Source organism: Chamaea fasciata, unplaced genomic scaffold (assembly GCF_029207755.1).
Source record: "Chamaea fasciata isolate MVZ Bird 193981 ecotype frontalis unplaced genomic scaffold, bChaFas1.0.hap1 SCAF_17, whole genome shotgun sequence".
NCBI classification, from domain to species: Eukaryota; Metazoa; Chordata; class Aves; order Passeriformes; family Sylviidae; genus Chamaea; species Chamaea fasciata.
The window spans coordinates 13,189,320-13,212,824 of record NW_027094102.1 but is presented as its reverse complement, the minus strand read 5'-3'; the positions used below and the strand labels follow the sequence as shown (position 1 = coordinate 13,212,824).

General features: G+C 53.2%; 1 protein-coding gene across 2 annotated transcripts in view; it reads right to left on the bottom strand.

Annotated features, from left to right (window-relative positions):
- The window catches only part of RALY (RALY heterogeneous nuclear ribonucleoprotein), a 114,283-nt gene that overhangs the window by 74,238 nt on the left and 16,540 nt on the right, over nucleotides 1–23,505 (bottom strand). The gene's annotated exons all lie outside the window — the stretch shown is intronic.

The window sequence follows — 23,505 nt, the reverse complement described above, 5'->3', positions numbered from 1 at the left end:
CAAGGATGTTAAATTAGACCTGGGTGAGCTCTAAGAAGTTGACTGATAACCCGGAGTGGAAGCACCAAAGAGGTGCCACAGAAAAACCTCACCAAGAGCAAAATCAAGGGAGCTGAAAACAGGCCACCTTCCACTGTCCCAGGCTGCTCCAAACCCCGTCCAACCTGGCCTTGGACACTTCCAGGGATCCAGCCACAGCCACTCTGGGCACCCTGTGCCAGGGCCTGCCCACCCTCCCAGGGAAGAATTTCTTCCTCATCTCTAATCTAAACCCATCCTCCTTTAGTTTAAGGCCATTCCCTGCTCTTACACTGAATTCCCCTTTTCTGTGTGGGTCCTTTGGAATTCAGGCAGCAAAAGCAGCTGAGGCCAGCCCTTGCAAGGCTGGAGTTGATCCATCGAGGGCCCCACCCCATGATTTTTGTAGAATCACTTCAACCCACGATGCAAAAGTGAAGGGGGATGGAGGCAAGTGCTCTGCCAAAACACAGCACCCCTTGAACAAAGTAACTGCACGAAAATGTGCTGGTTTATTTTTTTCTCTGGACTCCCCAAGCCTTCCCCTTCTCTCCCTGAACGATAATGGGCATAAAAATTAAACAGAAGTTCTCCAAGAGCACACAAAATGCACTGAAGAGCAATAAATCACGGGGCTGGATGGCATTCCCGGGAAGCAGGGGGAGGGGAGAAGGGATGGAACAGTGAAGATACTGACTAAGATATATCACAGACCCTTAAAAAGCCAGGACTCGGGGCAGGGACTCCGCACACTGGGCTAACTCTGGCTGGAGCAGCAAAGGAACGTGCCCAGCACAGCTCTGGGGCTGGAACGTGGTGTCTGAGGTCCCAGCAGGCTCAGAACACAGCCAGTGTCACCCCAGCACCCTCACCTGGGGATGGACACCCGGACAAAACCACCTCCTCATTCCCTGAGAGCCACAATTGCACACCCACTGCTGACCGCCGAGGGCAGAGCACCTGCAAACCCAGGGGGTTTTGGGGATTTCCAAAAAGTGCCCTCCCTGCTCAGCCAAAAGGCCCCGCAGGATGGACACATGGGGCCAGGGCTGCCCCTCTCCCTCCCCAGGGCTGTCCCACTGACACCAGGACCAGCTGGGGGCTCCGGGAAAAGGAAAGAGTCAAAGTGAAGCCGAGCGCTGGAGTGGGATCCAGACGTCTCCGAGCAGCAGCTCGGAATTCCCACACGGAATGCTCCCACAGCTGACCTGGGATGCTCACAGCAGCACTTCCAGCCACCCCAAACACTCCCAGGGCATCACACACGAGCCCAGTGTTCTGCAAACACCAGGAATTAGCACTGATTTTCTTCCTGCAAACAAGATCACCTTTAATTTCGCAGGCACCTCCTACTTCGTTAAAGAGCTTGCTCTCCAGGGATTTGCCCTTTAAGTGGGGCAGGAAATGAAGAGACACAAAATGCCATTTAATTGGGGATAAAGATCCATCTTTGCAGTGCCTATTATCAAGATGTGTCATTTAAAAACAAGTGTGGAGCAGGTGTGAGATGGCACCAGCTCTGGATGTGCGTAAAAAGGGTTGCCAGCAGCAGCATGTCTCACAGAGAATCAGGTGGTGCAGCTTCCAAAACTCCTGCTCCCTCTGGGGGCTCTCTTGCTCTCTCCCCTCAAACTTCTCTGCAGAACTGACTTCTGAAATGGGTGAAAAGAAATGGCATCTCAGGGAAGCCAAGGCCTTTGAAAGGAAGAGAATGAAGCCCTTGAAATGGCCCCTGAAATTGTGGGGCAGGGTTGGTGCTGGCGTCGAGGATGGAGAGGGGAAAATCACAGCACAGCCAAGGTTCAGGTGACCAGAGCTGTCCTGACATCCAGCCCAAAGCTCCCCTGACACAGCTCCAGCCATTCCCTGCGGGCCTGTCCCTGACAGGGGACATCAAGGTGCTGATGTCTGTCTGCCTTGGGAGCTGAGGCAGGGGGGAGAAGGTTTCTGCTCTCCCTCGGGTCTCCCAGCCCCTCTCTCCGTGCCCCAGCACCAGCAGTGACGTGATAAATCACTTCAGTACTGAAGGTTTCAGATGACCTGCAGGGAGCAGACTCAAAGAAGAGTAAGGACGTGTAATGGTCCTTGTTCTAAGGAAAGGGAAACCTGGAGTTCCTCTCTACAGCTGCTGGGGAGTCTCCACGGAACTCAAGGCAGCTCAGTTGGCTCAAGCCTGCCCAGAACAGCTTCCACAGCTGAGGTTTCTCCTTCTGAACGAGCCCCAGAGCAGAATCCCCACGTGTGTCCCTCCACGCTGAGACCTCCTCCAGCTTTCCGTGGGAGCTGGAGCTTGGAGCTGATTGTGCCCCTGGGCAGAAAACCAGGGGGTGATCCCTGAGCACTGGGAGACACTGGGAGACTGGCAGCAATCCTGGAGAAACCAAACCATTTGACTTCATGCCAACGGCAGAGTGGCTCAGCTGGAGGTGTGAGTGCTCCTCCTGGAAAAGAGACGCCTGAAGCACCAGAGCAGAGGTCTCTGCCCTTTGTGCTTCTCCAGATGTTACCTGTAACACCCTGGATTTGTTGGAATCTATTTTTCTAACAAGTACCTTTTCTGCATCTCCCCTCATGGGAGACAAAATAGGGAGGAACCCTGTTTAAATGGTGCACTTTAATTAACTGCCTGCTTTGTCAAAGCCCTGCTCCTGTATTCTGATGCAAATTCAGTCTTTCATTGTAAGCAATATCTCAGTTTGGCTTCGGTCTTAACCGATCTTTAAATGTCCTATTTTCTCCCCTGACGCTCACAGAATTCCAGTGTGGGGTTTGGGCCGGAATGGACCTTGAAGATCATCTTCCAGTTCCTTGCCATGGGGAGGCTGCTTAGATCCTTCAGTTATCACTTCTCTGCTCATCCCACCTTGGGCTGGGCTTCTCCGGCCACTGAGCACCTCAGACACTTTTCCTGACGGAGCTTTTGGGCCAGGATGCTGCTCAGGGAGTGTGCTGGTTCTGCTCCCACCTCTCTCCCACACTGTCCTGCTGCAGGAGCCTCTGCCTGGGAGCAGGGTGTGCCTTGCATGAGGCAGAGACAGGAAACCTTAAACCTCGTCCCAGGCCCTATCCCAGGGAGCAGGGATGGGTTTTCCTGTCTCATTTCAAGGGGCAGACACAGCTCCCCACCGTCCCTAATTTTCTATCTTGACATCTCCACCTTCTGCCTGTGAATTCTCTCCTGCCGTCAGAAGGTCACCAGGCCAGTTGGAAAGCCATTTTTCACACCCTGGCTAATCCAGAGGCACCTGGCTGCCTCTTTCCACTGGCAAAATGCTGACAACAAAACTAATTAGTGGGCAGCAGGACAGTGGCTGGGTGACAGCACTGGCCTTTATTGCACCAGCCAAAAATTCAAGGGATTCAGGAGCAGCTCCCGGCTCTTCCCCAGACTCCTTTTGTGACCTTGGGCTCCAGCACTGTGCTCTACCCACTGAGGCTGATAACACTTCCCAGACATGGCCATGCAGGTAAATTAATTTATGGTGAGGAAATAATTCATTAGGATAGGCACAAAGGTCCCTTCAGAATGAAAATGTTTCTCGGTAAAGCTTTTCACCAGACTGGTGCATTAGCTGAATATTCCCAATATTCTCACAATATGTGGGCTGAGCAGATTGAGTGGAACAGGCTGCCCAGAGCAGCTGTGGCTGCCCCATCCTTGGGGATGTCCAAGGCCAGGCTGGACGGGGCTTGGAGCAGCCTGGGACAGTGGGAGGTGTCCCTGCCCATGGCAGGGGTGGGATGGGAAGAGCTTTGAGGTCTCTTCCAACCACTCCCTGACTCTGTGAAACGCCCAGGGCCAGGGGGTGCTCTGCAGCAGGAGGCAGGTCAGGAGGGGTTAACTCCTCCTCTCTCAGCTGCTGCTGTCATGACACTGACGAAATCCAGCCCGGGAGAAGGGCCCATGGACCACCATTCACTCCGGAATCACACCGGGGTGGCAGAGTGTCCCCCCTGTCCCAGGCAGAGCACAGGCATCCCCGGCGGCCCGGCAGCTTTCCCTGCATCCCTCCCCAGCACCGACCCCGCCTGTGCAGTGCCCTGCCAGCCTCCAGACACCCCCACAGCTCAGGGGAGCTGGGATCACCCCAGCTGGGAAAGGGAAGGAAAAACATCTCAAGAGCCCCAGCCGGATGGCTTTTCCCGTCTATAAAACGTGAAGGGCGGCTCAGTGAGCAGGGCAGTGTCTGCTCAACCCCAGCACACCGGGACACCCTGGGGACACGGGGGAAAGGAGAGAGAAGCCCTGAGCAGCCTGTCAGAACTTCAGCAGTGGGGATAATTGGTTTGTACACATTTCTCCCGCACCCAATTACCAGCTCGGTTTGGTGTTTGATTGTAGCCGACTCCGGTCCAGCAGAGCTGCTGCTGTTTCCATTCCTGCACACATCACCCGGTCCCTAAATCATTTTTAATGGCTCCTCTCCTCGCGTGCCCTCCCGGCTCATTCCAGCCCCATCAGCACGAGGCAGGCTGCAGATATGGAGGAGCTGACATTTCTCTTTTGAGTAATTTGCAGTGGATTTCTTGCCCGTTTGATGTAGTCATTTTGTTCTCGGCACTGATGTGACATTAATTATTGTTAAATATTCTTATCTGTTACACACAGTTCTGTTTAGATAAAGGTCAGGGCGTGAACCCCTGACAGTGCTCGTTGCTGCCATGCTCCAAAGCCAATTTGTCATCCTCTCCCTTCAATACCTTCGCCGTGGTTTCAGTTCATTTTTCCATTAATTCAGGCACAGTAGAGAGCCATTAAAAAATGCAAAAATCTCTCGGCGGTTCAGCTCAGCACTCGGACAGGGAATTATGAGGCTGGGAAGCACCAGTTGCACAGGGCGGGCAGGGAATAATGCCCAGGAAAATCCAGCAGCAGCCTCTTTTAAGGGACTGTGTGGCTGCCCCCCCAAAAATCTGTGCACGGTTCTGCTTTAATAAAGATCAGCTAAGCCTTGTGCAGCACAGTGTGATAACAGCACAGTCCAGAGGCCCGGGCACAGGGTGCCCAGAGCAGCTGGGGCTGCCCCTGGATCCCTGGAAGTGTCCAAGGCCACGCTGGATGGGGCTTGGAGCAGCCTGGGACAGTGGGAGGTGTCCCTGCCCATGGCAAGGGTGGCACTGGATGGGCTTTAAGGCCCTTTCCAACCCAGCCCATCCTGGGGTTTATGTTCTCTGCCATGCCCACGTCACCCTCCCTGGGCAGAGGACACGAAGGACAAGCCCAAGCTGTCAGTGTCCCAGAAGGGAGGCACCACCCAGCAGTGACCCATCACCCCAGAGACCCCGAGGGGCAGCTCATGCTGAGTGAAACCCGCACCAGCCTCTGCTCTGGCTTTGCTTTTCATCCCTCTGACCAAATAATTCCCTTGAGGTGTCGCTTCCCACCGCGTCACCTGCAAGGTGGGGACAGCAGGGCAGGGACAGCCCTGCTGGGAGTCACCCCAGCGCTCCCTGCACACCTTGGGATGCCCTAAAGAGCCAAAATTTGGTCTCTACAGCCAACCTGGATCCCACCAGGGAGCCCTTCACACAGGGCCTAAGGGAGCCCCTCAGGGCACACAGGCCATGGGGGTTTTGAGGGTGCCAAAGCCAATTTTGGGGTTTTTTTTGAGGGATTACTGGGATTTTTCGGGGTGATTTTAGTGGTTTTGAAGCTATTTTTGGGGTGTTTTTGGGGGGGGTTGGAGTGATTTTGTAGGGGGTTGGAGGGATTTGGGGAGGTTTTTTGGAGGATTTTTGAGTTTTGGGGGGATTTTTGGGGAAAAAAAGGACAGAAATGGGGAGAAAAGGATGGAAAAGGGGAAAAGAGGATGAAAAGGGGGAAAAAAGGATGAAAAAGGTCAGAAAAGATGGAAGCGGATGGAAAAGGGGGAAAAGGTGGGGAAAAGGGACAGAAGAGGGGACAGAGGGAAGTGATGTTGACAAATGAATACACTTGTGATTTTTGGGGGTCAATTTTGGGGGAGTTTGGGGCGATTTGGGGGGGGGTTTTTTGGTGATTTTTGAGTTTTGGAGGGATTTTGGGGGAAAAAGGGATGGAAATGGGGAGAAAAGCATGGAAAAGGGGAAAAGAGGATGTAAAGGAGGAAAAAAGGGTGAAAGAGGTGGGAAAAGAGGGAAGTGGATGAAAAAGGGAGAAAAAGGTGGGAAAAGGGGATGGAGAGGGAGAAGGAATGATGACAAACGAATACACTCGTGATGTTTTTTGGGGCAATTTTTTGGGGGGTTGGGGTGATTTTGGGGAGGTTTGGGGGAGATTTTGGGGGTTTTGTGTGATTTTTGAGTTTTTGAGGGATTTTTTGGATAAAAAAGGGATGGAAAAGGGGAGAAAAGGATGGAAAAGGTGAGAAATGTGGGAGGAAGATGGAAAAGGGGGACAAAGGTGGGAAAAGGGGACGGAAAGGCTGAACAATCCCAGCTCCCTCAGTCTTTCCTCACAGGGTTTGTGTTCCAAGCCCCTCACCAGCCTCGTGGCCTCCTCTGGACACACCCAAGGGTCTCAGCATCCTTCCTAAACTGAGGGGCCAGAGCAGGACACAGCACTCAAGGTGAGGCCTCAGTGCCCAGCACAGGGAAGAACGACCTCCCTGCTCCTGCTGGCCACAACCAGGCTCCATGGAGCACACAGGGAGCACAGGCCACGGAGAGGAGTCAAGCCCTAAAGCCACCTCAGTGAGGAGGAGCAGGGTGAAGATGCTCAGGAGGCTCCAAAGCCAGGGCTAGGATGATCCAAGGGCTCAGCTGCCTGGAAAGGTGGGCTCTGCTGCACAAGCAGAGATGGATGCACAGGTGGATTTGGCCTGACTGAAGTGCCACATCATGAATCGTGTGCCCGTCCCAGCACTTGGCATGTGGAAGAACATTTGAGCCTTTATTCAAAGTGACGTTTAATTTCGCATTGTGTTAAATCATTCTGTACTTCTAAATAAAAGAGAATAAACTCCCAAACCTGTCCCCCACTCAGTGAAACACACAGAAACAGTGCAATGTGCTAAATGTCATCAAGTGTGGGGTTTTTCTCCTTCACTTGCAATCACAGAATCATTAAAGCTGAAAAAGACCTCTAAGATAATTGAGTCCAACAATGCCAAGCTCACCACTAACCCGTGTCCCCAAGCCTCACACCCACGTGTTTTTTGAATACTCCCAGGGATGGTGACTTCACCACTGCCCTGGGCAGTGCGTGCCAGGGCTTGACCATTCTTTCTGGGAAGACATTTTCCCTAATCTCCAACCTAGACCTCCCCTTGCACAACCTGAGGCCGTTTCCTCTCGTCCTGCCCCTTTTCACCTGGGAGCAGAGACCAACCCAGCTGCACCCTCCTGTCAGGGAGTTGAAGAGAGCCAGAAGGTCCCCCCTGAGCCTCCTCCACACTAAACAACCACCTCACTCATCAGAACCATAAATAAACTCCTGGACAAAGGGATATTCCCATCCCTTGTCCCCAGCTGCACCAGAGCCAGTGGGCAGCAGCAGCACTAAATCGGGAGCAGGGAAGGCTGAGAGCTGACTTCACACGTTGGGAAGGTATGAGACAGCTCAGGTCCTCTCCAGGCCTGGGGACAGAGTGTCCTGAGGCTAAAAATACAGAGACAAACCAAAAAGTCAAGGCTAGCAAGAGGCATTAACAGAGCCTGTTTATTTCTGTAGCCAGTGAGCATCCAGAGAGAGCCCGAGCCCCCGGCACTTGGTGCCTGCGTGACGGACAGGCTGCTGCAGCTGGAGGAGTCTGGTTTCTGCACTCACAGGGCTGGCCCCTGGCCCCTGCCCCAGGGCAGCTCACACCTTGCCTGCCAGTATTTTTAGCTGCTGCACAAAGCAGGGTGATGTGCAGGAGCAGAGGGACAGAGTCAGGATCCAGGTCCGTCGAGGTTTGGGAACAAACTTGTGCAGAGGCAGCAGGATCCAGGATGGGAATCTCTCTACCAGCCTTTACCAGTGGGAGATGGTCCCACCCTCTGAGCAGGACTGTGCTGCCCACAGTGATCCCACCACACCTGGACACACTTGCCACAGGTAGGGCCTGGCCCCCGCTCAGCCCAAAGAGCCAGAGGTCCACGGAAAGTTTCCACGTGCCAAAAGCAGTGGGATGCAACTTCAGGGCTGGCAGTGGCAGTGCTAGGGACAGGGATCCTCCCTGGGCCTGCTCCAAATGGAATCATCACAGAATCCCAGAGTGGTTTTGGTTGAGAGGGACATTAAGGCATTCTCTTTCCAACCCCCAGCCATGGGCAGGGACACCTTCCACTGTCCCAGGCTGCTCCAAGCCCCATCCAACCTGGCCTGGGACATTTCAGGGATCCAGGGGCAGCCACAGCTTCTCTGGGCACCCTGGTCCAAGACTGGAGCTGTCAGAGCTCAGCTCCCCTCACCCGGCACACAAAACCCCAGTAGCACCAGGATGGAGGCACTGGAAGACCAAGGGAACACCACAAGGGGCCTCTGGCACCGGCTGTGTGCCAGGCTGAGCCGCCCACACAGGGCTCCTCAATTCAATTTGCCTTCCTTCATTAACCACAATGGATTCACACCCGAACCAGAACCGAAAACAATCACTTACCTGTCTATTTAACCTCACTGCTATGTTATCACTCCCTCTGTCCCACGTTTGGCTCCCCTCTGATACCCAAATTCTTGCAGAGCTGACAGAAATTTGGCACAGCCTTCACACCGCAGGACAAACTTCCAAGGTAGAGAAAGGAAAACATCCCAGTTTCTTCTGCAAGAGTGATTTCAGCACTAACTACTGCAAAAAAAAATGAACAGAAAACTCCAGACTTGTAAGTGCAGCTGATCCCTCTGCTACTTGAACTCCAGTGCAGGGATAAAGGTTTATGTGCTGCTGTAAGGAACCACATCCTTCCGACAGGAATGCTGCTGGAGCTCTGGGAAAAGCAGGTACTCGATTCTCAAGGCTGGGGGCAGAGGCACGCCACAGAAAAACATCATCCAAGAAGTTTTACCCCTCAGCAGATGCTGTTGGCTCCAGGTGCTGGTGCAGCACTGAGAGCCACAGAACTGAGGATCTCCAGTGTGGGATAATTAGGTTTTTGTGCTACTTTGGCCTCTGAGAGCACATCAGATGAGGCAGAGCTGGTGTGAAACCGAAGGGAAGGTGCTGCTGCTGCTGCTCTGCCATTGCTGAGCTTTGACACAAACCCCAGTAAATCCCAGTCCAGCAGCCACCTGGACCCCTGGTCGTGGTGCCTCACAGCTCTGACCAGTTCCTCACCCTCATCCTCACAGGCACCTCTTGAGAGCCTCCTCCCAAAGGAGCCAGGGATCCCAAGGAGATCCACAGGAGACTCCCCACGGCCAGGGGACCTCCAGGGATGTCCCCACCATCCACACAGCTGCAGCTGGAGAGGGGGATGCTCATCCTGCACTCATCTGGGTGGTTTGTTGTACACAAGCAACTCCTTTTCTGTAATGGAATGGGTGGGTGTATCATTACCATTAGGCACAGTCGTTACATCCAGCCCTTAATTAGATTTGTGTAATTAGAAATTCACTCAGTTATTTCACGCAGTGGAGAAAGTCCTGCCTGGGTGGGGTCACGTGAGACAGCGACAGATTCCTCTGGAGCTTCCAGAGCTGACTGATAACCTGGAACAAATGACATCTCAGCTCTGGGACCTCCACAAGGTGTGCATAATGCTCAGCATCAGGCTGATTTTGCACGGCTGAAAGGCAGAAATCAGGCAAAAGCACATGGAAAACACCATGACAGCTCCTACTGGTATTTTCTTCTCCTGCAGAGATATTCAAAGCAGCACAATCAGGAGGCTGATGCTGATGCCCTGGAGCTGCACTGGAGCCCCAGACATCCAGCTGGGACCAGGAGATGGGATGTCCCCAAGTCACCACTGTGGCCTGGGCACAGGAATGAGATAATCATGTACCCAGCACAGAGAAAGTCACTGGGAGAAATCCTACTGGATCAGAAGGGTTTGCAGCAGGCCAGGCAGGCAGATGGAAGAGCTGACCCACAGGACTCAGACCCAGGATCAAGATCAGGCAAGTTGGTTGTCCTTTTTGGGTTGTTTATCCTAGAAAACGCCAGCTGAGAGGTGACCCAGGCTGCTTTCCACAGGGGCAAGAGTCAGGTCAGACAGAAAATCACCTGGACTAAAAGAAATTGCTCCACAGAGAAATCAGGGGATGGTTTGGAGGGGAAGGGAATTTAAAGACCATGGCATTCCAGCTGCCCTGCCATGGGCAGGGACTGCACCCACCAGAGCAGGCCGCTCTGAGCTCCCTCCAACCTAGCCTGACCAGGCTGCAAGCAGATGGTTTTACACTCCAGCTGGGGGGGACACTGAACCCAAAGTCATTTTAATTCACCCCAGGGAAGAAAAGCATCTCGTGGCACGGTCAGGAGCGGATCTGGACTCAGCCTGTGGCACTGCAGCTTTGGAAAGCTCCCTGGGCATTTCCTCCCGGGACAGCTGTTGGCACAGCACTGCACCAGGCACTGTAATGGGCTGAGAGCTCTCTGCACCCCACAGGAAAACACCAACAGCACAAAACATTGAGGGAAGCAGCAAGAAAATGCTCTCCTGAGAGACCTGAGCCTGACTTTTTTTTTTTCCATTAGACTGTTTTTACAGATGGGGAAATGAAGCAAGAAGCCGGAAATGGCCCCCAGGCCCAGAGTTATTTACTGGTAAGTGAACAGCCAGCTCTGCTGTCAGATGTCTGCACTACCCTGAGCAGTGTCTGCCCCTCAAGGAACTCCTCCCAGCCAGGCAGGGCGGTACAGCACAGCCCTCGTGGCCAGGCTGTGCTCAGCGACCAGGTGGCAGCCAAAGGATGCTCCACACCTTCCCCTGGCGGGCTCAGGGGTGGCCAAAGGGCCACCAAGGAGCCTCGGAGAAGGGAACACCTCTCACACCTCCACTGGCTCAGATCCAGCTGAGAAAAGTCGTGTCAGGATTTGAAAAAAGCTGAAAGAGAGAGAACACAGCAGGTCTGAAAGTGGAGACACCAATGCTCCCAAAATCGTGGCTTCTCCCGGAGAGTTTTTTCCATGAAACTGCTTCTGGCAGGTGGGAAAAGGGAGAACCAGTTACACAAACACGTAACTCACGAGGATAAGAGCATTTGATTAAGGGGCACTTCAAAGGAGGTCCTTCACCAACAGCTGAAGGACTCTAATACATGTCTGCAGTCATGTTTGGAGCTAATTTAAATGAAGTATTTAACCACACAACCTGGTGAGAGTCAGATTATACAGTGAAATCTGGTTTTTTCCTCTTCCACCTTTCCCTCAGGTTCGTTGTCCCTGCTGCTCAAATTTCCCCCCGTGCTGTTAGTGGCAATAACACTTTCCCTGCTCGCCCTCCAGCTGTCAGGCTCCCAGTGCTCAGTGACTGCAATCACAGCCCCGAGGGACCCTCAGGGACCCCCCAGCTTCCCAAGCCAACCACAAACAAGCAGCAAAGCTGGAATTTCAAACGTTGCTCGAAGCTGAACGACTCTGAGAGCTCTTCACCAAAACCCCTTGATGAACAAGCTTGGGAGAAACCTCCTGTCTGGAGCAGAGGAACCTGCATCCAACAAGAGCCTCCAAGTCCAGAAGAGCAGCTCCCAGGGCATCATCCCAGCATGGTTTGGGTTGGGAGGGACCTTAGAACTCATCCAGTCCCATGGGCAGGGACACCTTTCACTGTCCCAGGCTGCTCCAAGCCCTGTCCAGCCTGGCTTTGGATACTTCCAGGGATCCAGGGGCAGCCACAGCTTCTCTGGGCACCCTGTGCCGGGGCCTCCCCACCCTCAGAGTGAGGAATTTTTTTCTATACCCAAACTAAACCTACTCTCTCAGTTAGAAGCCATTCTCCTGTCCTGTCCCCCCATGCCTTGCCCAAAGTCCCTCTCCAGCTCTCTTGGAGCCCCTTTATGCACAGGAAGTTTCTGAGGACGATGGTCCTGGAATATTCCATGAACAGGGCTAGAGCAGATAGACTTAGGGCAGAAGTTCATTCCCACTTCACTTAAAACCAGAAATCCTCCAGTTTTAGTCCAAAGCTACTCACGAAACCAGGACAGCAGGTATGCTGTAACATCCACTGTGGGCATCCCTGCAGCTCCCCACCAGCTTCTGCAACTCACACCCTGCACAAAAAAGCCCAGGGGCTGCTTCCCCAGCCCTCGGCTCTGGGGCAGATCATGCACACGGCTGGGATTCAGGGATGGGATGTGAATCCTTGGTCACATAATGCCTCTAAATCCAGCTCTGCACCTGCATCCAACACGGTTCTGACCTCCATAAAGGAGCAGGTGTGGGAAGAAGGGACCTCCGGAGGTCCCTCCTTACCCCACTGTCCCCTGCACAGTGGGGCTGACAGGTCAGCCGGGGTCAGCAAAGCCAGGAGGCAGCTGGAGCTCTGCAGGGCCCTCCTGGCTCCCTCTCCTGCTGGACACACGTGGCTGCTGCTGGCCCAGGCACATGGAGGCAGGTGGGTGCACGGAGGGGACGGTCTGAGCACACCCCCAAGGGTCTTGGAGAGGGTTCCCCTCAGGCAGCACCCCAACATGGGCTTCTCCCCTGTCCCAAGTATCCACCACCACTGGGAAAGCTCTGACTCGGGTCCTGAGCTCCTTCCTTTGCCAAAGCAGCTTGGAGCAGCCCCAGCACCGTCCCCCTGCTCTGCCCACACCCCAGTTCCCTCCAAACCCCCCATTCTGGGCACTCCTGCTTGGCAGACTCCTCCTCGGCACAAAGAGGGGATCTCTGCTCACTGTGCTCCTTCACCCAGGACTGTGTGAGCCCAGGCACGGATGAGAGCTGGGATCCTGGAAACAGGATCCCTGCTGCCATCCCTGCAGTGACACTCCAGCTGTGCCCCTGCTGAGGTGGAGCTGCTGTGGATTAACAGGAACCTGCTGGGCTCTGCTCCTGCATCCAGCAGATCTGGAAACCTGACAGAAGAGGGTCCTGACACAAAGCCCTCCCGCTCCCCACCCCTCCCAAGGAGAATGACTGTTTTGTCTTCTGGCTAAGAAAGGCAGGCATGCTAATCCTGTGTCCGTGTGGTGGGACATGGCAGGGGGTGTAACATGGTGGTAATTACAGGAGAAAGATAATTGCCCTCAAGGCAATTACAGGGCAAAGGTGCCACACTGGGCTGCAGCCGTGTCTGGCTCTGGTAAGGGTTCCTGCCAGCTGAAATCCCCTCTGGAATCCCCCGACAGTGAAGGTAAAACACCTGCCCCCTCAGACCGCAGCCACTGTCCTGGGCAGCGCTGTCCCAGGAGGGAACACCTGCCCACGCCTCCTTCAAAGGAGCCTGCAGGAGCAGCAGCACTGCCTCCACCTGCCCAGACAGCAGCAGGTTTGTGAGACCCTCCACAGAGGGCTCAGCGCATCCTGAGCCCTGAGCAGTGCCCAGCCCACCACCCCTGAGCAGCTCAGTGCCAACGTGCCAGTGGAGGAGATACAAGAACTTCCCCGATTTCAAAAGAGCATCCTCCCCGGATTGATTTAGCCCGATTTGTCCTAAATTGATTTCCCATTCCCACTGGCTTAAGGAAAGAGCAAAAACAGCTTGGAAGAATATTTCTGATTCTTGCAGCAGAGCAGATCTGTGCTGGTTAGAAAATGTAAAGGTCTTGTTGAAGCAGCAATATGAGCCTGGGATTCCTAGTCGTGTGTGCGGAGAGGAGACATTCCCCTGCAGTGCCCCAGCTCTGGGGTCCTGGGCACAGGAAGGAGCTGGAGCTGTTGGAGGGAGTGAAGAGGAGGCTCCGGAGATGCTGTGGGGGCTGGAGCACCTCTGCTTTGAGGAAAGGCTGAGAGAGCTGGGCTTGTTCAGCTGGGAGGAGAGAAGGCTCCAGGGAGAGCTCAGAGCTCCTTCCAGGGCCTAAAGGGGCTCCAGGAGAGCTGGAGAGGGACTGGGACAAGGGGTGGAGGGACAGGACACAGGGAATGGCTTCCCACTGCCAGAGGGCAGGGATGGATGGGAGATTGGGCAGGAATTGTTCCCTGGGAGGGTGGACAGGTCCTGGCACAGGGTGCCCAGAGCAGCTGTGGCTGTCCCTGGATCCCTGGAAGTGTCCAAGGCCAGGCTGGACAGGCCTTGGAGAAACCTGGGGCAGTTGAAGGTGTCCCTGCCCATGGCAGGGAGTGGACCTGGATGAGTTTTAAGGTCCCTCCCCACCCAAACCAGTCTGATTCTCTGATGCCCTCCTGCTGCTGGGCCTGGCTTTTCAAACACACCTGGGGAATGTAGGTGACCCAACACCCCTGGAATCCATCGGGATTGCAAACGAGACACAAGACAGGGAGAGACTTGGGCACCACTCAAAGTCTGGCTGGTCAGCATTTAAACGTTAACACTGAAACCATGGTAAACACGGTTTACTAAGTACAGTCTTACCTCCATTGTTGCACCTCTCACTTCCAGGCAGCCCAAGCCACTCTTCCAGCTGCCCTGGCTCCACCTGCGGAGCCACACCTGCACTGAGAATGTCACATCCCACACAACAACTTCCCCAGAACCCCAGAGGAGGGGCCACCAGGACAGCACCCCTCACCACCTGGCCTCCTGCTGTCTCTGCGGCCTCTCTGCTCGCAAAAAGCCATCCTCATCTTTCCACGAGAACAAGTTTCCATGAGACATTTTATGCCCAGCCAAATTTCTCAACCCATCTGTTCACTGGGCACAAAGTCCCTTCTACAGAAACCCAAGCCTGCAGTTCAAGCCTGGCTTCCTTCCTGGGATGTATGGGCAAGGAGGAATAACAATGATGAACATTCAGTTATTCCCCACTCTTACAAACCCCAAGCAAAATGAAATCCAAACCCTACCGAGCTTTTACGGGGGTGTATATTTCATTAAGTTAAAAGAGGAAAGCACTGGGACAACAAAAATACTAAAATCCATGAAACTGCTCCCCTCTCTTCTCATTTAGATTCCATGTTACTGGCCACTTTCAAGTCATAAGGATGCCAAATGTGGTTTGGAGCTGTTTGGCACCAGCATCCACCCTTGCATGTGGACCTGGAAGACTTTTCTCTCTCATTCTACAAAATAAGCTCTTCGTCTTTATAAACTATGGCAGCAGTTCAAAAGTGGACAAAAATCAAAATGCAGCAGCCCTTCTTCCATGCTGTGCTGCTCCATAAATTAACCAGGTCAGAGAGCAGAGACAATGAATTGGTGGCACTGCTGTGCCTGGAAAAGCAGCCAGAGACAGTCCTGGAGTCCAGAGCCCACAAGAGCAGGAAAGAGCAGACAGAGGCTCACATCTCCCAGAGAGGCTCACAGAGACACCCCCAGCTTCCCAACACCTGGGAATTTCCCTTATTTCTTCCCATTTGTGGGAATGATGCTTTCCACCTCACCTCCCTCACGGAAAAAATGCTGCTCAATTTGCCCTGAGCCCCAAAGATCATCCAATATTCCACCTCCTTCTCACCCAGACTGTGGCTGTAACGTCTCCTTAAAATCTGCAGCAGAGCAGAGGATTCCTGGTGGGTTTTTTCCTCCCAGTATAGCTCAAACTCCCTGTGATCCTGGCCTGTCTCATCAGTGATGCAGAGGCTGCAGCAGTGCCCGCTGCATCTGTGCCCTTCTCACTCCAGCTCAGCAGGCTGCAGTGGGCATCTCTCCACCAGGCCAGAGATCAAGCTGTGCAGATGAGCGATTCCCTCACGCCAGGAGCCTGCAGGGCCCCTGGCACACCGGGAAAAGGTTCCAGTAGGGCTCAGGCTGATCACTACCAGACCATGGAGGGACTGGCACCCAGCAAGTCAGAGAGCCTGGGATGGGCAATGGCACCTGCCTGGCTGCAGATGGGAGGTGTCCACTGAGAATCAAGGACAGAAACAAAAGATCTGGGGGGCAGAGGAGCCTGGAGCCTGCCTGGGGGCAGGGGGAAAGGAGAGAGCTGAGTGTGGAGGGGCAGAGCACAGAGGCACTGGCCCACCGCAGCATCACGGGCAGCATCCCACGGGGCCACTGCTGCTCTAAGCAGCCTCTAAAGCAACCCCTTCCCAAGGACACAGGGCTGTGCTGAGAGGTTTGATCCCACTGATCCAGACTGGTCCAAGAGGACAGCTCTGTGGGCAGAGGGGAAGTGAGGGAGACCTTCCCTTTATCCTTCTTCAACATCCTCCCACAGGGCAGTGGAGGGGCAGGCACCGATTTCTTCTCTGTGACAGGGACAGGACCCAAGGGAACAGCCTGAAGTTGTGCCAGGGGAGGCTCAGGCTGGAGATCAGGAAAGGTTCTTCCCCCAGAGGTGCTGGCACTGCCCAAGCTCCCCAGGGAACGGTCCCGGCCCCGAGGCTGCCAGAGCTCCAGGAGCCTTTGGACAGCTCTGCCAGGGATGCCCAGGGTGGGGTTGTTGGGGTGTCTGTGCAGGGACAGGAGCTGGGTGATCCTGTGGGTCCCTCCCAGCTCAAGATGTTCCATAATTTTATGATTATTAGAGCACAGGCTGAGATCTCAGCTCCTAAATCCACAGGCTCCCTCTTCCTCTCCCAGCTCAGTGCTGGTGCCAGGCGGAGCATCCCTGCGAGGCCCTGGAGCTGCTGCCCTTACCTACCCCAAATTCCATAAGCTCAGCTGCCTCACACCCAGCTCCTAAAACTACAGTCTCCCACTTTTCTTCATCTTGAAGCAGTTTTAAGAACAGCTCAGCACGTCAGATCCCCCCAGTGTAACCACACTGGGCCTTATCAGGGGGTCAGGGCAAGGCAAGAGTGGGATACAGGAACACACAGCCAGGAGCATCACCCCTCCCTGCCCAGATGCTGGGATGGGGCACCCACCTGGGGATCTCTCCCAAAACAAACTGACCTCTCATTTTACCAAACGGTGAAGGAATCCAATTCAAAGCTTGCCTCCAGCAGCACAGTATCTTGGTTCAAATCCAACCCACACGTGCAGCTCTGTGCTTCTCCCTGCACACAAAGCAGGCAAGAAGCAAAGCCTGTGGCTCCAACAGCAAAGGACAATTTCCTGGCAGCTGACTCCACGTGCTGGGTGCAGCACTGGAGGGAAGGATTTGGAGCCACGTGCCCAGCAGGGTGTGAAGGAAGCACAGGAAAGAACCCGTGTGCACCTGGCTCAGGTGAGATCCAGCTGCAGTTCCTGGGATGCTGGAGGTGTGCTGCCTCCAAGCATGAAATCCCGTGAGGAGTCTGGGGATTCCACCTACAAGGAATTGGTCCTTGCAGAGAATCCCTCTGCAGAATCAAAACCTCTAAGCAGCACTGGCTTCTTTTCACAGCGACTTTTGAGGGTGAAACATCTGCAATAGCTCAAGACAGTTTGGGGCAGCCTTGTGCTCATCCCATGGCCAAACTGGAGAGGGTTCAGTCCCAGTCAAAGTCCGCTGAGAGTGCCAGGATCCAACCTCTGAGCAAACTGCCTCCCAAAATATTCATTTCAGAGAGTCACACTTTTCCTTTCCATGAAAGAGCACATTTGATAGAGTCACTCCTCAGCCACAAGCTGCTCTAGGTACAAAGCCATCACTCATCTTGGTCCCCAAGTCCTTGCCCAGCATCCAGCTGCTTTCACACAACCCAGAGCTGGCTGTGCCCTGGAGAGCAGCAAAGCCCAGCCCTCAAAACACACCGAATTAATTGGGGTCTTGAATTAGTGAGGTCACAGCCAATTAGCTCAATCTGACCCAGCTGCTTTAAGCAACATTTTTCCAGTGTATTGGAGCTTGTTATCACACAGATTCATCTTGGTGCCAGGTGAAAAATGAGCTCTCAGAGCAGGAGTGACCCTTTGGGATGCATTTTCATCCTTTCCGGGGGTGACAACAGTAGAGCCCAGGAGGAGAGAGCAGCCTGGTGTTTCGCAGCCCAGCACAGCAGGGCTCTTCTGGCCAGGAACAGCCTCTGTGTGTTGAGGAAAAAAATGTGCAGACACCCCTGCCCTCCCGCCAACCCACCTGCTCCACATGGAACCTGCTCAGGACACAAAGTCCAACAACTGTGTGTTATTAGTAACTTATTCAACTTAATGTTTAATAACTTTGTGCCCATGCAGGGGCAGCCACAGAGCCACCACTGCCCAGGCACCACATCAACTCCAGCAGTGAACCTGCAGTTGACCAAAATTCCTTTTCTGGACACGTTTAATCTGCAGAAAGAAAGGCCAGGTTGGGCGGGGCTTGGAGCAACCTGGGATAGTGGAAGGTGTCCCTGCCCATGGCAGGGGGTGACACTGGATGAGCTTTAAGTCCCTTCCAACTGAAGCCAGTCTGGGATTCTGTGAAAGAAATAATCCTGCTCTGTCCCTTTTCACTCTAAGAATGAAAAATGCAGATCAGAGAAAACCCAAGCCACAGCACCCACGTGAGCAGCAACCTCAGCACCTGGGGTTTTACAAAAAATGAAAGAATCCTCAACAAAACTTTCCCTCAAAATGTACAGTTTGAGGGGTTCTTTTACAATGAGAAATGTGAATGCAAAAAAAAAAAAAAAGTTTGATTTTTTAAACTGGTATTTCAAAGCAACAAAAAAAGCAGCAAAATAACCCCGTTTTATGTGTCACTTTATTGACATCCCCAGCTATGTGAATGGCACTGCACACCCCCTCAGTGAAGTGGAAAACACCAAATTCTCCACATTTGTTTTTATTCTGTGAGCACTACTTTGAGTCTGTCAGATGTTCTTGTCAAGATGTCACACACTGAAGCATTTAGAATTTCTCACAGACAAATCCCCAGTTCCAGCAGCTCTCCACAGGCAGCAGTGCAGGGCTGCTCACCACACCTGGCTCCAGCAGCAGCTCAGGGCACTGCTCTGTGGGAGATGCCTTCAGAGGAATCCAGGAGAGGTGACTTAAAAGGTTCTCCTCTACATCAGAGGCCATTCAGCCCCAAATTCCTGGCTGCAGCTCCAGCCAGCTCCCATTGATCAGGACTGGGATCCCCCAAGCAGGATCATAACGAGCAGGTGTCACAGCCAAAGGATTATTGAGCCATTTAAGTTGGAAAAGACCTCCAGGATCATCAGGTTCAACCACATCCCAGCACTGCCAAGGCCACACGAAACCATGTCCCCAAGTGCCACAAGCACATGGATTTTAAATCCCTCCAAGGATGGTGACTCCACCACTGCCCTGGGCAGCTCTTCAGTGCTGGACAATCCCTTCAGGGAAGACATTTTCCCTCTGATCCAACCTAAATCTTCCCCGGTACAGCTTGGGGGCATGTCCTCTTCTCCTGTCACTCATTCCCTGGGAGCAGAGCCTGACCCACCCTGGCTGCACCCTTAGGGAGTTGTGGAGAACCACAGAGCCCCATGAGGTGTCACATCCCTTCCTGCGGCAACTGGGAGCAGGGATAACCCCTAATCCCAGGGCTTGGGATCCCCTTTTAGGCCTTCCCACATCCCCCTAAGACTGGAAACATCTTGTGCTGCCCCAGAGGCTGCAGTGGGGAAACCCCAGCTCCCACCCCATGGAAAACCAGAGGGATGTAACCCCTGTGTGTGCCCAGCAGCGAGGGGAGAGCTCTGGCAGCGCCCCAGGCCAGGCTGGACAGGGCTTGGAGCAGCCTGGGCTGGTGGGAGGCGTCCCTGCGCCCAGTTCCCTCCAGCCCAAACCAGTCCAAGGTACAACTGCAGGGCTAAGATGGCTTTTTGCCCCCCTCACTAAATACAGAGATAAGAGAGATCAAAATAAATGCACTCACTGAATAAGCACTCGCTACTTAGAAGCGTTATGGAATCAGCTATGAACCCTTCCTGCCTGCCTTTGATTGAAATAATGGATTTTTTTTTTAGTTCATCTTTCCCTAACATCCCCTTATTATCATAACCAAGCCTAATGAATGCAATTAAAGCTAGAAGTCTCTCAATTTCTTTCCTTTCTGAACAGGTTCCATTTATTGGTTTTTTCGGGGTTTTTTTTTTTTTTTTGAAGCCCTGGAACAGAGGAGCAGCTGAAGCCACAACTCACACAAACAGAATTGGGAACAAAACCCCAGCTCCAGTAGCTGTTCCTCCAGGATTCCCAAACACACAGCCTCAGAGATTAGGGAAATGGAGGGGGTTTGTGCACAAAGCTACAAAAATAAAAGTTAAATGTTGTGTTGGGCCAAGAAGAAAGCAAATTCACCAAGGAATAGCTCTTTCTGCCTCTATTAGTTTCAGCAGGCTGTGGTGCTTCCCACAAGCCACTAACGCAGCCTAATTGGGAGGGGAGGGATGGAGCTCAGCAGCTGCTTAGCAAACTTCATCATTATTTTTCATGAGGTCCCAATTTTCCCTGCTGCCTTGGATTTGCTTTGCCTCTGCGTATTGCGCTGTCCTGTGCTTTCTCCTTCCTCTCTCCCTCCTCCTCCTCCTCCTCTCTCTCTGTTTTACCACAGCCCCCAGGGCTGGCTAGTGAAAAAGAGCCTTCACAAGCCCCTCAGAGCCTGGCAGCAGCAAATCTCCTGCTGTGACAGGACATTCCTGCATCCCCACAGCTCCCCCCTGGCCAGAGGATGGCTGGCCCAGGGCAGGGGGAGGTGGGATATTGGGAGGGAATTCCTCCCTGGGAGCCCCTGGCACAGGTACCCAGAGAAGCTGTGGCTGCCCCTGGATCCCTGGAAGTGTCCAAGGCCAGGCTGGACGGGGCTTGGAGCAGCCTGGGACAGTGGAAGGAGTCCCTGCCCATGGCAGGGGTGGCTCTGGATGGGCTTTAAGGTCCCTCCCAACCCAAACCATTCCAGGATTCCACGACCATCAGGACCAAAGGCCCTGCTTTTACCAGCTACAGCCAAGGTTCTGGAGGCTTTGTGGTGGAGCAGGATAAATCCAAACCAGCTGCCAGGCTGGAAACACCAAGTCAGGTTCCTGTGGTAGAACACCCTCAAGAATTTTTCACCACGGGCTGTGAAACAGATGGGCAAAAACTGTAGGGATACTCTCCCACAAGGATCTGAGAATCAGGGAATGTCCTGAGGTGGAAGGGACCCACAGGATCACCCAGCCCAGTCCCTGTCCCTGCACAGACACCCCAACAACCCCACCCTGGGCATCCCTGGCAGCGCTGTCCAAAGGCTCCTGGAGCTCCGGCAGCCTCGGGGCCGGGACCGTTCCCTGGGGAGCCTGGGCAGTGCCAGCACCTCTGGGGGAAGAACCTTTCCCTGATCTCCAGCCTGACACTCCCCTGGCACAGCTAAAGGATGTAGGGACCCAGACCCCCCGTCCATCCCTGTGCACCTCCCACCCAAAGGAAGCTGCTCTTGATGAGCTCCTAATTCAGCTCTGAGTGGTCCAGGCTCCCGGTCCCTCCCTGGGTGGGTTCCAGCCTCCCCAGGCCTGAGGACACGGCTCAGGAATTACACACTTCATCTTCTGTCCTTTGCTCCCCGGGAGGAAGCAAGGCTCCAAATTGAATTATCACAAAGAAATCAATTCCAGATCAAACCTCTGTGAAATTATAATTGCTTTAATGATCTGCAGGCTGGAATAGACAGGGCCCAGGGAAAGCATCATACACTTTCCCTCTTCAGTTCATAAGGCTCCTGTAGGAATCAGACTTTGTTCACAGGGAGCATTAGTGTTTTCTAATTATGTATTAATTTAATCTACTATTAATTTTCAATTATTGTTATTACACAGGAACTTCCCTTTTCCCAAATGTGACTGCTGTGTAAGATGCTGAATTCCAAGCAGCTCTGGGGTGAGCTGACAGGCAGCTGCTTAGCCTTTAAAAAGAGAAAAAAAAAAACCCTTCAACAACCAATTTTGATGAAGACATTCCAACCAAACAAAAATATATTAAAAAAAGACATACACAAACCTTTCTGACTCATCTGAAAATGAGCAGCATTTTACCAGCAGCCTGTTTAGCCTAAAGGCTTAAATCACTTAGGTATGGCGTGTCTGCGGAGATTTTCATTAGAATTGACATTTTGACAACTGCAAAAAAACTCTACAACAACCCTGCTCACAACATGACGGGCAGTTTAAAAATAATTATCAACCACAAGACAAAGGCAGCCAGGGAAATGAAGTTTCACTGAAGTCTCTGGTTCCTAAAGATGGTATTTAGAAAATAATCAACCATCCTTCCTTAATTAATTGAAGATGCAAAAAATAGCTCTGGATTTTCAGCATTACACACGAGCAGGAGCAGAAGGGACAGGGCTGTGAGCAGAGCAGCCCTGGACGGGCAGCAGAAGTGTCTGAGTGTGGGGGGATTCAATTCTTGGATTTCACATTCCAGTGTCATCAGAAAGCAGCTGGCACTGAGGGTGGGCCCTCTTCAGTGTGGAAAACATCCAAGATGCCCAGGGAAAGGGAAAGCTCCTGGAAAACACAGCATGTGTCAAACCCCACTGGCTTGCTTTGTGCTGCCTTTCCCAGGAATGCTGGGGATGAGGCTTCCCAGAGGGAATGCAGAACGCCCGTGCCTGGACACGGGGCCTCTCTGCCCTGGCTTCTCGCGTTTGGTCTCCTCACCCGAGATTCAAGTGGTAAAGAGTTTTTCTGCCTCTGAAAGCCCCGAGCCAGGGCGCAAGAAGGAAGCGGAGTCTTCAAGGTCTTGTTCTCTTGATTTCTCGTGCTGTTTATTATTTCATATCTCACAATGTTCTCCGTGCCCAGCCGAGATCTGAACAGCGGCTGGGACACGAGACGACTCCCCCCACAGTGGGATGTCACAGTCCCTTTATACAGAAAGTTCCGTGTCACCTGCTTGCACTTGAATTCCAATACCTGTCACCTATAGTAAAAGGGTCAACTTTGCTCTAATCCAATCTCCTTTAACTACTTTGTGCCATCGTCACCAGGAGATGGACGCCAGGGGAGAAGAAGGAAGAACTCAGGGCAACACCCTAAATCCTCCATCTTGTCCCCAGTGTAGCTATACTCTAAAACTCAAAACTACATAATTTTTCATCCTATACTAAACTAAACTACTTTTTTTGCACCTTTGTGGTTTGTAATTCTTCCCTCAATGTTGGAAGCCGTTCCCATGGACTGAAGTCAAACGCAGAGTCCTCCTGGGCTCTGTGCCAGGGTCTCCAACCCTCCTGTACAGCTCCAAAATCCCCCTGGACAGATTCCAAACCCTCTTGCTCGGGTCCCAAACTTCTCTGCCGAGGTCTGTGGCCTCCCAGGGCACTCAGAGGGATGCCCTGGACTCTGACACTGGCTTGGCAGAAGATCCTCAGATCCTAGTAAATTAGAGAGAGGCTCTCCAAAGGCTTCAGTAGCTGTGGGGCAGAGGGACTCACACACACTTGCAGTGCATACAAACCAAAGATCAGATAATCCTGGAAATGAAGGCTCAGGAAGTGCCTTTGGCTGTGCTGGTCCAACAGCAGCGGGATGAGCCCACTGGAGCGGAGACCACGGAGCACCAGAGTGACAAACAGCTCCTGGAGCAGCAGGACTGATCCAACCCCTGGGCAGAGCTGACCCACAGCCCAGGCACATGCCCCTGTGAGGTCCCTGTGCCACCACAGAGCTGGGGTCAGCCTCCTAAACCCACTGAGGTGACAAAAGCCTCCAGGCTGAGGGC